We start from the raw sequence: 18,651 nt of genomic DNA on the forward strand, positions 1-18,651 counted from the left end.
TAGTAAAAAGTTCAAACTTTCTGATCCCTAGTTGACCTTATTTCCAAGTACCCACTTTTACTCTATTCCTACCTTGGACATTTCTGTTTTAACTATGTAATTCATTGCCCAGTAAATACATCGTGTGGACTCTGGATCAGAGCCATAGGGACATATGGAGAAAATATAGAGACATCCCCAAAACAACCTACAGGCTGCACATTTCCTCATCTGTAAGCCGGTACCTAGCTCTCCACATTGCTATGAAGATTAAATTAGTTAATACACATGAAGCACTCAGGAAAAGTGTCTGGCATATAGTTAGTGTTCATTAAACATTATCTGTAATCAAGCTTCCACACATCATTGGATTAGAGACCAACAGAGCCTGGGCATAGCCATTTTCAACTGCTATAGGTGGACTGCATTTGCCCTCGAGAGACTGATGGCTTTAGCTGCCATTTCAATTGCCATTGAGCCCCTGTCTCAGACACTGCAGTACTTTTCTCTGAAGTTTTCTTATACCTCTTCCTCCTGGGAGTTCACGCTGTTCCTCCATTTACAATTCTCACTCCCATCTCACTCCACCTTTTCTGTGTATCTAAATTCTATCTCTTCTTCAAGGCTTAGTTTAAAAACCTCCAGTGTTACTATTCCTGATCAATTTGGTAATCATGTTTGCCATTATCTCATAAGCATTAAGTTGAAGATTAAAACTCCAAGGGCTGTAACCTTCTAAGAATATGGCTGCAATTTACAATGAACACAAACTACCGACTGGCGTATATTTTTCTACAACAATAAAAACAAAAACAAAGAACATCCTACCCTAAAACCCCATGAAGCATAAGTGTTGAATTAAGTATGGATTTTTATAAGTATTAATATATAAGTACATAATTATATTATTAATTAATATATGAGTACATATATATTAATATATAAGTACATATATATTAATAAGTACATATATATTAATTATTAACTTTTTGAAAACATACACAGAATTTAGGTCCCTTACTAATAATTTTTAATCATCAATCACTGCTTATGTCAGTGGTTCTTAACTCTGGACATATTTTAGAATCACCAGTAGGAAACTTTTTAAAAATACTGATTCTATCCCTTACCCCTCCCCACAGAGACTCTGATTTAACTATACTAGGGTAGGGTCTCAGTACCTCCAGTAGGGTCTGCTGTGTTTTTATGTTTTAAAAGCTTCCAAGTGACTCCAGTCTAAAGCAGAGTTGAAAATCACCAGCCTAAACAATCTTAACTATGAAATTTAAGTAGTATATGCCTTTCTTGCTTACTTCAAACACTTCCTAGTTAGCCTAGGCTAAGCACCAAGACCATAAATCCTTATAGTTACATTCTACTCCCCTTTCTTAAACCCCAGTGTTTCCCCAACAGTCTCCGGCAAAGAGTTTATGAGCCACGAGATCCTGACTTAACTCTCACCACAGCCAGGGAGAGACTAGGGCAGCCAGAACCCCTGCCTATCTGGTCTTTAACAGCAAGCAGCCTCATCCATTTACCCCCAGGGAACTATAAGTAATGTCACTTCCTATATATGCCATGAGTGCAAAGGGCTGGCAAGTAGTAGGAAGAACTAGTTCTTCTACTTCCTTGGCAACTCTGCTCTCGCTTATTTGCTTTGGTATTAAGCCACTGAACTTAATTAGAAATTAATACTCTATCTTGATTCTGGATTGAATCTTATTTTACAATGTTTTTTCAAGCTATTTACATACTTAATTAAAGTTATTCCTCAGAATTTTCAATTCTTTCTACTCTTTCTCCCTTTTGTTTATTTAAGAGCAGGATGAAATTAAAAATTAAGGTTGTGACATGCATCTGGGAATTCAGCATTTTGAATGCCCATGATTGTAGTAGTATTATAAAAGCAATTATAAATTCAATTTAGAGTTAATTATTGATTGTAAATTTAATGTACTCAACCAGAGAAGTTTTCATTACTAGCTAGAATGAGTTCATGAGTACTTAGCAGAATACTCAAATGGTGATCATAGGAAACAGAGTGCTACCGAGGTAGATTCATTCAATTGTTTGTTTATTCATTCACTCATTCATTCCTTCATTTAATGAACTTTTTTGGGGCTTAAATATTAGGAACACAATATAAAGACATAGAAGCTTCTCTCAAGAAATTAAAAATCTAATAAGGAAACAGAACTAAACTCTTTAACACAGTATGATTAGTACTATTCTAGAAGACAAGCAAGATACGGTGACAATGTAAAGAAGAGAGGACTTCACAGAGGAAAGATATTTGAGTTGGATTTTGAAGAATAAATAAGAGTTTGCCAAATGGATGAGGCGTGGAGGTGGTGTGAGGATGGAGAGGTTATTCCAGGAAAATGTCACAGAATATGCAAAATGTACATATGAATAAATCAGCCTGGCTCACTGAAAAACCCAAAGTATTTTGGGATGTCTGGATTTTTAGAGAGAAGCAAAGGAATAGAAGAATGACAGAGCCAACAGGAATCAGAGAATGACTATATTAGCATGTGTAAAACCACAGCCCAAGTATTCACATTACACTCAGTCTAAAAAAATAATTTCCCTTAATAGAAGAGAAATGGTCTGCACAGAGTTCAGAAATATATTTCTTATTCAGAAACACAAGTGTTCTCATCTATATGAAGATGTATACATAAGCTTCTCATAATTAATGGATATTGGCTATGAACATCATGTCATTCATTCTCCTCTGATTCTCACAGAGCAAACTTCTCATTATTACTTGGCTTCCCATGTAGAAGACAGACACATCTTGATGACCTGAGTATGTAGCTCACTTTCTAGCCCCTTTCAGAGTTGAGCAAGGAAAAGGTTTAGCAGGTCTGAGTTAGATCAGGAAAAAATAGATTGATACCAGAGCTGAGTGCCAAAGACTCTGCCTTCTTTTGAGGATAACCTTTATCTGATTAAGGAAGTTTTCTTCTATTCCTATTTGCTTAGAAAGTTTTTAAAATGATAAATGAATTTTATTAAGCATTTTTTATACAACTATGGTGATGGCCATATCTTTTATTCTGTTAATATCAATTACAGTGATTGATTTCCAGATATCAAACCAACCTTGAATTCCTGAAAAAACTGCAAGTGGTTTTGATTTGTTAAACTTTCTATATAATGTTGGAATTTATTTACTAATACTTTATTTAGGAATTTTGCTCCTGTATTCATGAAAAATTGGCCTGTAATTTATTTTCTTACAATATGCTTATCAGGTTTCATCACTGTGACCTCAAAAATTAAATTGAGAAATGTTCTCTTTCCCTATTCTCTGGAATAATTTATGGAAGATGGTATTATTTCTCCCTTAAGCATTTGGTAGACTTTATTTTTGAAGTCATCAGGGCCTGGAGTCTTTGGGGTAACATTTTTAAATAGTAATTTAATTTATTTAATAGTTATGTGTCTATCTGAAATTTCTGTTTATTTTTGTGTGCAATTTGGTATGTTGTATTTTGTAAAAATTTTCCTATTTAACCTAAGTATTAAAGAGTCATTAGATTGAGGCACCTCTGTAGTTCAGTCAGTTGTGTCTTACTCTTCATTTTGGTTCAGGTCACAATCTCAGGGTTGTGAGATCAAGCCCCACATTAGCTTCTGGTGTGGAGCCTGCTTAAGATTCCTTCTGTCCCTCTCCCTATGCCCCTTGCCTCTCACTCTCCCTCTAAAAAAAAAAAAAAGTAACTGGATTAAGATTATTCATAATATCCTTTCAGGATCTTTTAAATTTTTGTAAGACCTAAAATGCTATCTATTTTTTTCATTATTGATATCGGTTATTTGTATCTTTTCTTAATAACAGCCAGAGGTTATCATTTGGTAATCTTTTCAAATAAAATTTGGCCTTATTGATGTTTCCTATCTCATAAATGTCCACTTTTCATTATTTCCTGTCTCCAGTTTTCTTTGACTTTAACTTATAATTACTTTTCTACCTTCTTGAGGTAGATTCTTACATCATTAATTTCCACCTTCCTCTTTTCTAATGTATTAATTTAAGAAATTAATTTCAAAAAAGATTTTGATGTATCATATAAAAGTTTGTATATATAGTATTTTCATTATTATCCACTTCAAAATATTTTTGAATTTCCACTGTGATTTCTTATCTGACCCAGAGATTATTTAAAAATGTCTTTCTCAACTTCAAAACACAAGGTAATTTCCTAGTTATTTTTTTGTTGGTGCTTTCTAGTTTAATTGCATAGTGACCAAAGAATTATTTATATTGTTATACTTCGAAATTTGTTGAGATTTGTTTTATGGCTATTTGACCAAATTTTGGGGAGCTGTTTGTTTTTAATATTTATGTGTTCTTGTAAAACATATGTGTCCTGCAGTCTCTCAGCAGCATTCTATATATGCTAAGTTTGACTTATTAGTTATCTTATTCAAATTTTTGTTTATCTTTACTAAAATGTTTTGTCTGCTTTTTTTCTGTCAGCAACTGAGAAAGACCTGTTCAAATATCTATTATAAGTATGAATTTGTCTCTCTTTTTAGTCTGTTAATACCTGATTTACATATTTAAAGCCATGTGATTAGGTACAGCAAATGTAGAATAGTTATATATTTTTGATTTTATTAATTTTTAATCATAATGAAATGTCACTTCTCTCTGCAAATAATGATTTTTGCCTATATATGCTTTGATACTAATAAAGTAGTACTTTGCTATTAATTAAACTATACCAACTTTGTTTTGATTAATGTTCCTTTTTCTCTTCTTTCTTGCCTTATTTCTGATTGACTATTTATTATTATTCCATTTTCTACTATTAGGTTGGCAATTACATTTTACTATTTTTTTAATGATTATGCTAGAGATTATAATATGGATCCTTGACCCATTAATGTCTAATACAAATTGGTATTTTTAATTTTTCCAAGATAACACAAAGACCCTAAACCACCTTAATTTCAATTTATATGCTACTGTAATTATATTTTAATTCTATAAATATTTTTAAATCCCATGGATATAAATTTATTACTATTTTAAACTGTTAGTGTTCATTTATATTTACCTAGATACTGAATCTTTTTATTGTGTTTCATTCCTTCCTGCATTTCCAACATTCCATCTGGTATCACTTTCCTCCTCCCTGAAGGATTCCATTTAGTATATTCTTTAGGGTGAATCTGGTGGTGATAAAATCTCTGTACTCTTTCTTTTTTAAAGTCTTTTACACTTCTATTGTTGAAGAATATTTTTTTCAGGGTATAAAATTCTAGATTGGAAGATATTTTCTTTCAGCACTTTAACAATATCATTCCACTATCTTCTTTCATTGTTTCATTGATAAATCAACCCTTAGTAATGTTGCTTTTCTGAAGATATTCTGGATTATTTCTCCCCACCACCACCCAGCTATTTTTAGAATCTTGTCATCTTTAGTTTTCAGAAGTTTTACTATCATGTGCTTAGGAATCTTATCCTGCTTGGAGCTTGTATGGCTTCTTAAATCTGTACATTGATGTCTTTCATCATCTTTGAAAAATTCTCCATTTTGTGTTCAAATCTTTCTTTTGTCCCTTGTCCCTCTTCTCTTTTTCTGAGATTCCAGTTTTTCATAAATTAAAATTTTTCATTGTGTCTTATCTATGCTTTATTTTCATGTTTCTTTCAATCTATCATTCAGTACATTTATTCTGTCTTCAGGTGTGTCTAAACTACTACTACAACCATCAAATGTGTCATTGTTATTGTATTTTTCAGTACTAGTATTTCCATTCTTCTAATTGTTTCCAGTCCTCTGACAAAGTTCTGTCTTGTCTTTTATTTTCATATCCCCCTCTCCCTATAAATAAGTTCAGCATTACATAAGCATCACCCTCCTCCAAGAGCCCTACTATTTCTATAGCAATCCAAGTATGCCCTGAATAAGTAAGACTCTTTGTGGCATAAGAGTTTGAAGAATTCATGTGCTCTGCTACTTCTCCATTTCTAAATTTACCCCAATAAACCCTAATTTGTATTTTCACTGTGTGACATACATACCCCTTTGTATAGTGAGGAGGAGATATGATAACTCCTGAATGGTGTTTTGGTATCCTTGCTGATATTTTTATATCTCACTGTTAAGTTGACATATTTGCTAAATTTATGTTTGTGTGTGTGCATTGTATTAGTATAAATCAGTTCTCAGGAGATAATTTTATTAAATGTGCTGGAAAAATCTAACTTCTTTAGTTCCAAAATGAATGATAAGGTCCTGGGATATGACTATATCAAAAAAATTCCTGTGTTTGCAATTTAGCAGTGATCAGCTTCCTTAGATACACCCTGTCTCTTTCCATTTCACTTTTGCTGAAACACAGACTAGTTACTTACTGAAAATTAAATTATTGGTCATGAATGGAAAGAGCCTTATGGTTTTATAATATTTTTCATTTTATGAGGGAGAAAACCAAAGAAAGGAAATACATACATATCCAAAGTAAAATTTTTTTAAAGAGGAAAATGGCTAGCCATCAAAGTAGAGCTACCAAAATAATGATTTCCCTTAACCCAGAATCATCTTTGTTTTAATTGGTACTCTCATTTTTACTTAAAGGGAAAAGAACTATATATCTAAAGAAATGAAACAGGTCCTCAAACTTTGTATCTGAAGGCTAATATAATTACTATTTTTTGCTTCTATCGCTCAAGATTAATACCCTTGGAATGAACAGTCCCTTCTTCAGACCAACAGTTAAAGTGACATTCCTCATGGGAATATCATTATGAGCAATACCTTAGATTTACATGATGACTTATTCCACTCTCAAGCAATCACAGTGCACTAAAATTGTATCAAATGAAAAAAGGTAATGGACAGAAATTTTTTCCTACTATATCTAATTAAAGTGCATTAAGTTTCAACTGCTGCAAGACAATAATAGAGTAAATCTGATCTTGCATATATTGCAAACTTTGAAAAACACGTTTTTAAACTATAAAATATGAAACAAGCTTATAATCTTATAATACAAATTGTTAGTATTTTATGTGGGCCTTAAAAAAAGAAACAAAATTTCTTAAAAACATAATCACTAATTATACAATGAACATTTTCACCAAAAATTAATTGAAGACCCATATCCTAAGCAGAAAATTAATCATATGCATTGCTCAACAAAAGTAATATAAAATAGCTTAGGTTAAGAGGAGCTTGTAAGCTATTAGGCAGTTAAGGAAAAAAAATACATGAATCCATGAATGAAAACATTATTATAGAGGTTTATCATACCCTAATATAAAGTCCTTGTTTTGTAAGTATACTAAAGACCACTCAAGTTTATTGTGCATGAAAAGAATAAGTATCTTATTTTAACAATGACCAGACATTTCGTAAGTGTGGAGTTAGGGACTTCTACTTCTTGAAACCCATTTATCTTTCTACTTTTATCTTCTATTTTTCTTCATGAACCCTGTGTTCCCACCAAACATCAGCCTTATGCCTCATGGCTTTGCTTACATCCCTCTTCTTACTTGGAATGAATCATTTCTGTACATGCTAACTTTACACTTTTCAGAAACCAGCTCAGATATCAACTTCTCTATGTACCTGTCAATGATTCTCTGAGCCAAAAGTCATTTTCCTCCTCTGAACTTCTGGAATCTTCATGTAATTTTCTATGACATTTACTTTTCTACATTAGAGTTATTTTTACATATATCTTAGCTGCTCTACAAGGCTATAAACTACTTATGAGCTATATACTACCTATGAGGAATCATGTCTTTTAGATTTTATGAGCACTCCTCTTGTGAAGTTTTCCTAAAATATTCACCTTTATTTTCAGAAAAACAGCTCTTCTACTTTTGCATTCTGTTCATCAGCTTCAGTAATATTTAATTAAATAATGTAATAACAAGTACAACTCAGGGTCATGAGTTCAAACCCCTTACTGGGCTCCACAGTGGGCACAGAACCTACTTATAAATGAATGAATAGAGTAGAATAGAATAAAATAAAATAAGTAAGTAAATAAGTAAAATCTGGAATAGTCACAACTGATCTTAGTAAAAATGTTACTCAAAGGGGATGGGGTAACTGGGTGATGGGTATTAAGGAGGGCACATGTTGTGATGAGCACAGGGTATTATATGCAACTAATGAATCATTGAACACCACATCAAAAATTAATGATGTAATATAATTGGCTAACTGAACCTAATAATTTTAAAAATGATGAGTTTATTAGAGAGTGGATTGCTACAAGGTATGGTTAGCTTACCTTGGGCATCAGCCTGTTTGAAGGAGAAAATGGGGATCTTTGTTACTCTAGCCCATTGGGTTTTAGAGGAAAGTAGTTAAAAGTGTTTATATTACTTTTTCTGTATATTACTAATTTCCATTTATACCCATAGAATTTGCTTCAGATGAATTTCAAAACTATACAATTTCTTTAATCATTATTGACTTTAAACTGATTTCACATTGAAGCCCAAAATCCAGATTCACTCATTCAACAAGTATTTACCAAGCTCCAATTATGTAGGAGACACTGTGTTAGGCACAATTTTTTTTCTCAGCAAGATAACCATTTGTCACAAATTTTCTAAAAGATCTTTATAGTTCGCTTCAAATTAACCAACTTGGTCTCAGCTATAGATTTATGGTAGAACAGTAAATTAATTTTTCCCCATTTTATTCTTCTGAAATCTAAGAATGTATTTGGCCTGCTCCTGGAGGCAGCTCCAGAGTAAAGTAAATTAAGTGCTTGCCTAAGCCCTCATCTCTACGAGAGTGTTGGCAGACACAATCAACATTCTCCCAACCCAGTTTGAGAACATTCAGTTGTATGGGAACATTTTTTCTGCTCATCTATACAAGGGAGAATGAATAAATTGTGCAATATAAAGATTCGCATCTTTTCAGATTTTTAAAAGGAGTTTTTTTTTAGGGGCGCCTGGGTGGTTCAGTCATTAAGCCTCTGCCTTCAGCTCAGTCATGATCTCAGGGTCCTGGGATTGAGCCCCGCATTAGGCTCTCTGCTTCATGGGAAGCCTGCTTCCCCTCTCTCTCTCTCTCTCTCTGCCTGCCTCTCTGTCTACTTGTGATCTCTGTCTGTCAAATAAATAAATAAAATCTTTTTTAAAAAACAACAAAAAAGGAGGTTTTTTTAAATCTGTAAAATCTCATAAAATACATGAAAATAATTTCTTTAAATTATTAACTGAAACACGAATTGCTCATTCTAGGTATTTCTTTCCATGTGAAATGACACCTATTAGTATAACACTCTTTCCTGGCTTAGCTTCCCTCTATGACTGTTTCCTATTTTTATTCTGTTCCTTGTACTGTTCAGTATATAGAACAGGCCCTCCTATGGAGAGTACATCCTCAGAATTCATGACTGGGTATATAAGTCTGTTTATTTCTGAGACTTGGTATTAGAAAACACATTGTAATCCTATACCTAAGCCACATTCTTTGATGTCATCAACTTATTAGTAATAAAGTTGACATTTTGATCTCTATGTGCCATTACTTTGATTTATTTATCAGGTGTCTCTGAATTTAGGCAGGCGGAAGAAGGTGTTATGTAATAATCTACTTGTCAGAGCCCAATATACACAAATGACCACAAGCACAGTAGTTGGCAAAGCCTAAAGGACATCACTTGACAGCAAGAACAGATATGATAGCTAACCTACGTGCTTGTGAGCATCCACCATAAACTGGTAAGTGGACTAATAAGACTAAGAGAAATCTGCCGGTCAGCTTTCAGCAATGCCCTATTCACATGTGGGTTTCTTTTACAAGCACACAGACTGGAGCACAGTTTTATTTGCACTGGTTTTCACAACTCCAGAAATAAAATGGTTGACATGATGCATCATAAGCAACATAGACCAGTATTAAAAATGCACTACCCATGGTCAGTGATAAATAATATATCCTTGGCAAAAATGTTCATGAACTGTCAATGTCAATACGCATTGACAGTCTGAGTCAGATTGTACAAAAAAGATGAAAGTTGGTATTCTTCAATGGCTTAGGCTACTTTAACCTTGGGCCATGCCAACTCAGGATGGTCCTGCAGTGATTTCTTGCATGTAAACAAAGTAAAGTTCCTGCTCGCATGTTGCTTAAATTCTAGTAGAGGGGAAGACAGAGAAAAAACAAAGCAAACATACAAATGTTTGGTAGCAACAAGTTCTATGAATAAAATAAAACAGAAAAGTGGGATTGAGGGCAATGGTTTGAGTTGCGGTGCTATATTGTACAGGGGGTCAAGGAAAACCTCTCGGTTAAAGAGACATTTAGGCAAAGATCTGAAAGAGTGAGGGACTAAGCATGCAAATACCACCAGAAAGAGCAGAGCAAACAATAATACTTAACATTGCTCAGAAGAGACTGCTTGCAAACACACACAGCGAAGATGGAAGTGTGATGAAGCGGGGCAAGGGAGAGAGAAAAATAAGAGGTGAGGCCAGAAGGGTAACTGAGACCTGGTTCACCTGGGCATGAAGGCCATAGGAAGGATTTGGATTTCACTCTGAATGGGACAGTAAGCCATTGGACTATCAGCCCTGCCATCTTCTAATAACTCAGAAATAGGTAGCTAGTCAGACTAAGCTTGCTGGCCCATCTACCACCCTGCCTGATTCCAACCAGGAATTTGAATCTTTTTTTTTTTTTTTTTTTTAGATTTAATTTATTTATTTGACAGACAGAGATACAAGTAGGCAGAGAGGCAGGCAGAGAGAGAAGAGGAAGGCTCTCTGCTCCACGGAGCCCGATGCAGGGCTCGATCCCAGGATCCTGGGATCATGACCTGGGCCAAAGGCAGAGGCTTTAACCCACTGAGCCACCCAGGCGCCCCCAGAAATTTAAGAAGCGTCATTGGATGGCTGAAAATCCACAGCCCCCAAGACAGATAATCAGACTTTCTTGTTCTCTGGGCCCCACCTAGCACTCCACTAGTTCTTGCCCAGTTCCTCAGTCTACCATTTGTTCTGTGAGCTTTTCAAATTTCTAACAGATTCTATTTTCTATTTTGTATATAGAAAGTTGTTTCTTTGCTCGCTATCAGAGATGGCTAGCTTATCGCCAAGCCTGTTTCTCTTCTTTGTGAGCTTACAAATAGTCTATGCTTCCTGGCCTCCTTTAAGTATGGCCAGATGGCAGCCAAGTGACAGAGTTCTAGCCAATGGAAAGTGAACACTAGTAACATATGCCATTCCTAGGTCGGGATCATTAAAATCTCCCTCTCTACTTTTTGTGACCCTCTCTACTTTTTCCCATGCACAGTTTGAAGGACAGCAACATTAAATGCCACATAATGAAAAAGGCAAAGCCACAAGAGGTAAGATGCTTCAGTCCCCGAGTCACTACTTGGAGGAGAGCTGCCCAGCCAGAAAAACCTGCATGGGACTTTTACACAAGCTCAAGAGAAACTTTTATTATGATAATTCACGGAGATTTGGAGATATGTATTTTTTCATATATGTATATATATGAAATATTTGGTGATACAAGTAAATGAAAACATTCTTGTAAAATATTAACCTAACATTGATAAGCCTCCCTTAACTACCACAACTACTATTTCAGTCCCATTATCAGAGCGAACCCAGTTAATCGATAATATCTTGTAATTTAAAAAAAAGACAAAAACGAGCCTGGCAAAATAAATACTAGGAACTCTATTTTCAAATTCTAACAAGTACTCATAATACGGAAAGTAATGAGAATACTAAGAGGAATAATACAGTGCCTGTCTTCTAGGAACATCAACCCTAGTATATTGATATATCAGCAGAGAGCATTAAAATACAGTTGACACATGTGATAACAGAATGTGCAAAAGCCATCAGACACAGATATACGAGAAGGAAATTTTTTAACTTTGGAGTAGATTGGGGCAGGCTGTGTAAATACATGTAAGGGGAGGGGTCTGGAATATTATCATAGAATATAAGGCTGATACCAGGTTTTGTAAAATAAAAATGAGTTTCCTAGGAAGACCAGTTTAGGGATGGTTGTGGAGAATTCAAGTAAAGGGAACAAATACAAAAGGAGGGAACTGTGAAACCATAGGGTCTGTCTGGGTGTACAAAAGTCTAATTTGAAAATTGAAAGATCCAGTGGTATATATGTTAGTATTATTTAGATGCTTTCAAGTGCCGCTACAGCCTCCAAGTAGATTGCAAAATACCCATCACTCAGGGCTTTAGACCATCCTGATAACTAGTTAATGATGAGGTACACATATGCTTGAGATAACTTGGGTCACTAAGCGCCTGAACTTTCAACCAGGAGTAGATGAAGAAATGATTCATTTGCAAGTGCCAGGTTTCAAAATAGTGACTATCTTTCTTCTTTCTGACTCCCATCCCTCTTGAACCAAAATATTATATGTGGACCATAATCATAAGCTTATCCATTTACTTCAAGTCGGAAATGTCTACCCAGTAGTGGGAAAGGTGTTGTAGGACTGATCAGGACTCTGGAATTATAGGAGCCATTTATCTCTCCAGAGTTAAAAAGAGTAGTTTGAGTTTTGAAGTGTGCAATCAACTTATGAATACTTGGGAAGAGGTGACTGGGTGGCTCAGCTCGTTGAGCCTCTGACTCTTGATTTCAGCCTGTGCAGTAATCTTGGGGTCGTGGTATTGACCCCTGCATAGGCACCATGCTAGGCATGAAGCCTGCTTAAGATTTTCTCTCTCCCTCTCACTGTGCTCCCCACTCCCAGCTCACACACACACTCACACTCTCTTACAAACAATAATAATAACAATAAATGCATACATACATATATACATACGTACTTACTTACTTAGGAGATATTTATCTATTCGGGGTGTGCCCAAGAGTTGGGGGCCATGATTCAATTAAGTAAACTATAGACAAGTGTCTAAATCTACAAGATTTAGTGCCTAAATCTACAAGACAAGTGTCTAAATCTTTGGTGGATAAAAATTCATCCACCAAATTCTCCACTATTATAAAAAACTAAGGACAGAAAGGTGCCAAGTCTAGAGAACCAAAATAAATGAACTGTGGTATGACAGCACTGTTTCATAGCTTAGTGACTATTTCAGACCAAAACATGGGCAAATCAATTATTTGTGGCCTTGGGAGTTCCTCAGCAGGGGCACTACTGACATTTGGGGATATGTTAATTGTTTGTCATGGTAGGGAGTGGCTGTCCTGTGTGCTAAGAATGTTTAGTAGTATCCCTGGCCTCATTCCACCAGATGCTAACAGTATTTGGCCTCCAAACCAAATATGTCTTCAGAATTATACTAGTTGAGAACCATTGGTATAGATGGACCCAAGAATTATACTAGTTGAGAACCATTGGTATAGATAGACCCAAGAATTATACTAGTTGAGAACCATTGGTATAGATAGACCCACATGCAACATTAACCTTGGCTGGGCATGTAAATGAAAAACCATGGAGGATAAGAACATTTGCGTTCTGGGATTCCCAGTGAGGACTTAAACACAGGCTTAGCTCTTTAGCACTGGAATTCTTCAAGAGCTACTGAGTATTAGCACAGAACAGAAACTGTGCCCCACCAGCCACTGCTGTCACATTCCTGTGAAGGTTGAGGGGTGGTTACCAAGAGACAGAGCACTTCATCTGAAAAGAATGTGTCAGGCTAGGATCTTTTTAAAATAAGTCAGTGAGTCAGGATAGACTTCTCCCCTGCTGTTCCACCGACTTTTTTTTATACTACAATTATAACTCCATAAAAGCATAGAGGATGAGGACTAATTGTTCCACAAAGTAGGAAAACTTTTATCGGTTTTCCTCATTTCCTTAGTGACCTCTAGTAATTTTTCTTAGGTTTCTAACAAAGAAAAAGCACTTAGGTTTTGGTCTTGAAAATAACAATAAGACATTGAAAGATAAAACCCAGCTCCTCTGTTAGCTCCCATTCTCTCCTATGAAATGAAAGGTCCGTGCGCCTAATGTAGTACATGGCAACATTTTTCTTTCCTGTCATTTTTTTAAGGGAAAAAAAATAATATTATACACCAAGACCTCACTCCAGCAGATGCTTCTGAGCTGAACAAGTATGGGTGAGAAACGTCTGGCCCTGAAGTTTCCAGAGAGACCTTCCATGTACCAGCAGAGAGGCTGGGGGATAGAGGGTGGCTCTCCTGGGCCTGTTTGGAGGAACCTCACAGAGATACCACTGGCCACACAATGAGATCACCTTTACTTAGCTGATGATCCCCTCATCGGGTCCAAACACCACTGCTAGAAAAAAAAACATTTTACCTATATAATAATGCAGACATTAAAAGCAACATCATGAAAGGAAGTCTCTTAAATTCCAAAGAGAAAAAGAGACAGAGATTAAATAAAATTAATACACTAGGAATAACTTGCCAGTAGCTTGCTCTAGTCTTTTCATTTCTGACTGTAAAATCTCAAAAGTGGAAGTCAGCAAAAATAGATTCAATAGTTTAATTTGTTTTTATGGGGGACCATGTTGGGATAAATAGATTTAAGGTAAAACTCTGTATCCCCTGAATCATTTTTTTAAGAATTTAAAGCACTTAGACATCTTTAGCAGTTCTAAAGATTAAGATGAATTTCCCATAACATTCTCTTATTCATCACCCACAAAGAAGACCAAAAAATCAAGAAAATTTTTAAAAATTATATTTATGAGATCTAGCACAATGTTTTAAAAAGCATAGTAAAGGCAACACTTTTCTCCCTATTCCTCATTTGAATTCAGGTGAAAAGTCAAAAAAAATTTTAAATATTTATTTACTTATCTGAAAGAAAGAAAAAGTAGGGGGAGGGGCAGTATGAGGGGGAGCAGACTCCCTGCTGAGACGTGAGGCTCAGTCCCAGGAAGCTGAGATCATGACCTGAGCTGAAATCAAGAGTCAAGATTTTAATGTTGTTTTAAAAATAAAAATTTTTCCTAATTGTCACTCATAAATTTCACTGTGAGAAATGTGGGAAAACAGAAAAGAACAAAAAAAATTAAAATGATCAATAATCCCAACACTCAAAGATGACTACTTTCAATATACTGGTGGATTTCTTTCATTCTTGTTCTACCCAAAGACGTCCTTTTTAAAAAAAAAATTTTTTTTTCACAAATGGTATGTTTTGTAATGTGCTTTTTAAATTTTTAAAAATATATTCTAAACATTCTCCCATGCTATTATTCTGTTCCAATAGCTATTCTCAATGTTTTTGGTCTCAAAACTACTTTATCCTCTTAAAAATTATTGAGGACTTCAAAAAGCTTTTGTTTATGTGGATTGTATTTTTGATTTTTATAGTATTAGCAATTAAAACAAAAATTTTAAAGTTTTGTTAATTCATTTTAAAATAAAGTAATGCTTACATGTCAACACCCATAATATATTTCACAAAACCTAATTCTATTTTCCAAGACAAACAAACAAAAACAGTTAGTGAGAAAAGTAACATTATTTTAGAGTTTTGCAAATAATTTAAATGTTTGGCTTAACAGAAGGCAGCTGAATTCTCTTATCTGCTTCTGCATTCAAAATGGAGATACGTTCTCTTAACAGCAAAATATGAAGAAGGGGGATGTGACCTTAATCTCAGGGTCGTGAATCCAAGCTCATGCTGGGTGTGGAGCCTACTAAAAAACAAACAGACAAAAAGTATATGAAGAAAATCTAGCCTCTCATAGGTACTTGAAAAAGGGAGGAGTGACTTTCAGATTACTGTGGGTGTTTTTCTTTATACCACACTAAACTTGACAAGTGGTAGTGTTTTAAAGATTAGTTGCAATGTGGGATCTTAAAAAAAAAAAAAAATCCAATGGACTTTTCCTACTCTATACTTTCATGAAAGAGTGAAAGTGGCAAATGCAGACTGCAGACCTGCTAGTATTACAATGGAAATAGTTTTAATCTTGAGGACACCCTGAGAGGAGATCAAACTTTCAGAGCTATTACTGGTCTGTCACTTCATATTTAATATTTAACACTGCATTCTATCACCATCTAGAACACTTTACCCCATACCCTACTGTCAATATTTACACTATTTCTAAGTTTTTACTATTATTTTAAAAAATGTTATGACAAACACCCTCATATATACCTCTTTCTGCACATTTATTTTCTTAGAATAAAACCTTAGGAATTTGAGGGTCAAACTTAATTTTTTCAGGATTTTTTTTAATAAGACTTTATTCATTTATTTGACAGAGAGATAGGAGAGAAGAAGTAAGCAGTGCAGGGCGGAGGGAGAAGCAGGCTCCTGGGTGAGCAAGCCCGATGTGGGGCTTGATCCCACAACCCTGGGATCATGACCTGAGCCAAAGGCAGACGCTTAAGGACTGAGACTCCCAGGCGCCCTTTTTTCAGGATTTTTATGCATGTTGCCAATTTCCCCTCCAGAAAGGTTTATCAGTTTGCATTCCTATCAGTAGCCTGTACAAGAGCCTTCTATCCTTACCGACACTTTTATCAACCCTGGGTACCGTTTGAGCCCTGTCTTGAAAGTTGTTTTTAGAAAATCACAATGTGAATGAGCTAGTTGTTAGTGAGCTCACTCTCTCAGATGAAACACAGTACTTGAGATCTACTGGAATTCTCACTTCTCTGATAACTCTACCACAATGTTTATTCATTGTTATTTTGCATTATTACAATTACTATTTACCGTGGGTCTTCTACTTGACAACAAGTTTCTTCAACAGAAACCATGTCTTGTTACCTTAGTATCTACCACAGCACTGAGCCCATGGGATACAGACAGATGGAGTAATGGTGGAAATAACACTTTTTACCTCAGAGAGATCTACATTTAAATCCTGGCTTCACCACATCCTAGTTGTGTGAGCTTGGGCATATTATTTCCCCTTCCTTTCCTGAGCTTGAAGGTCATCCTCAGTTAACAGGGAGACTAGATGTACTTTCTATGGCAGCTGTGCTGCAATGACATGTGTAAAATGCTTCGTACAATACTTGGCAAATAGCCAATGTTCCATAGGTTTGTTCTTTGCCTTCTCCTTTCCAATGTTAACTTCACCTTGTAAAGCCCAGACTTTGAGGATCTATAGATCCACTTTGATTTACTCAGAACGTGGTCATTAAGAGAGAAGGCATCTCTCTAACAATGATTGCCTCAGGAAAGTGTAACTAAGCAAATGTGAGTTTTCTGGTTATTCTTCCCTGTATTGCTCAATCCTTACTCATTCTCTCAGTCAACATCTATGAGTATATGCTGTGTATTCCAAAGACAAATTACACACAGTCTCTAAACAAGAGAAAGAATGAAATCCTTTTTAGTGCCAGATGCCACAATCATGTTGAAACCTGAATTCAGAGAAAAGCCATTGACCAAACTGCACTGAGAGAACTTCCTAACTGTACATCCCAGGGGTGGCGGGAACATCATTTTTGACCCTATTGGGGTTCAAAGCTCACAATTACTGTAGTGGGGATTTAGGACAGGGTATTTTAATGTGACCCTGAGATGTATTCAAATACATTTCTAACAAGAAAATTTTGACATTTCCTGACCACCCGACTGAGGAAATGAGAGAAAGACAGTAGTGAGCTCGGTACAGAGCAGACTGACATTCACTCCCAACTTTAACTCAAAAGTAAAACGAGGGTGCCTGGGTGGCTCAGTGGGTTAAGCCTCTGCCTTCAGCTCAGGTCATGATCTCAGGGTTCTGGGATCGAGTCCCACATCGGGCTCTCTGCTCGGCAGGGAGCCTGCTTCCTCCTCTCTCTCTCTCTCTGCTTGCCTCTCTACCTATTTGTGATCTCTGTCTGTCAAATAAATAAAATTTTTTTTAAAAAATCTTAAAATTTAAAAAAAAAAAAAAAAAGGTAAAACGAAACACCAAACAAAGGGAGTTAACTTGTGCATCTGGCAGTACACCCCAATAAAGGTGTGGAGAAGAAGCCATCAATGGGGAGCAGCACTGCTGGCCAGCAGCAGGAGCCCATGAACCTGCTCAGGTCAGGAGGTCCTGATGATCCTACTAAGAGGAGGGGAGGGGAACGGACACCCATTCTCACTTTCCTCTCTTCCAGGGGCACATGACACCCTGGTGCACTCATAGTTTCATTTGCTCCCACACACACCCATGTCTTTCAGACTCTGTGGTTCTAAGAGGTCCTGCCACTCTCACCAGTACATCCTGAAGAACTTCGAGTCCTAAGGCTTTAACAACTCCGGGAGAGATCCAAAGAAGTCTGGGACTCTGATTCTTGAAGTCAAACTGAGATTGATCGTGAACTTTTAGCTACCAGCGCCTGGATGGTATCTGCTAAAGTCCGTGTTAGGTCACCATAAAGCTCTCTTCAGGTCCATAATGCTATGTTCCACAGAGTTTAAAATATTTGCAACAGGGAGGCACGGGAATGAGAAGGATGAGTTCTTCCTGATCTAAAGCAGGCTTTGAAAAATTTGCTGGCAGTAAGTTGTGGTGATGAAGTGGAATGGCAGTTTGGGTTCAATATTGTAACTGTTGACGTCCAAAAGATTCCTTATTGGAGGAGAAAAGTATTTCGGGAAATGTGGGGCATGACTCCACCTTAAGGAAGTTCTTTTGGCTAGCCCTGAGGAACGGCACATGTATAGCCAAGAACTCCAGGAGAAAAAGTATCTGATAGAAATGTTAAGGAGAGGGGCCCCTGGGTGGCTCAAATGGTG

The 18,651-nt window shown here is 36.0% G+C and overlaps 1 protein-coding gene across 2 annotated transcripts in view; it reads right to left on the minus strand.

Moving 5' to 3' along the window:
• Nucleotides 1-18,651, minus strand: part of CMYA5 (cardiomyopathy associated 5) — a 90,110-nt gene that overhangs the window by 55,808 nt on the left and 15,651 nt on the right. The gene's annotated exons all lie outside the window — the stretch shown is intronic.

Source organism: Mustela erminea, chromosome 3 (genome assembly GCF_009829155.1).
Source record: "Mustela erminea isolate mMusErm1 chromosome 3, mMusErm1.Pri, whole genome shotgun sequence".
Taxonomy (NCBI): domain Eukaryota; kingdom Metazoa; phylum Chordata; class Mammalia; order Carnivora; family Mustelidae; genus Mustela; species Mustela erminea.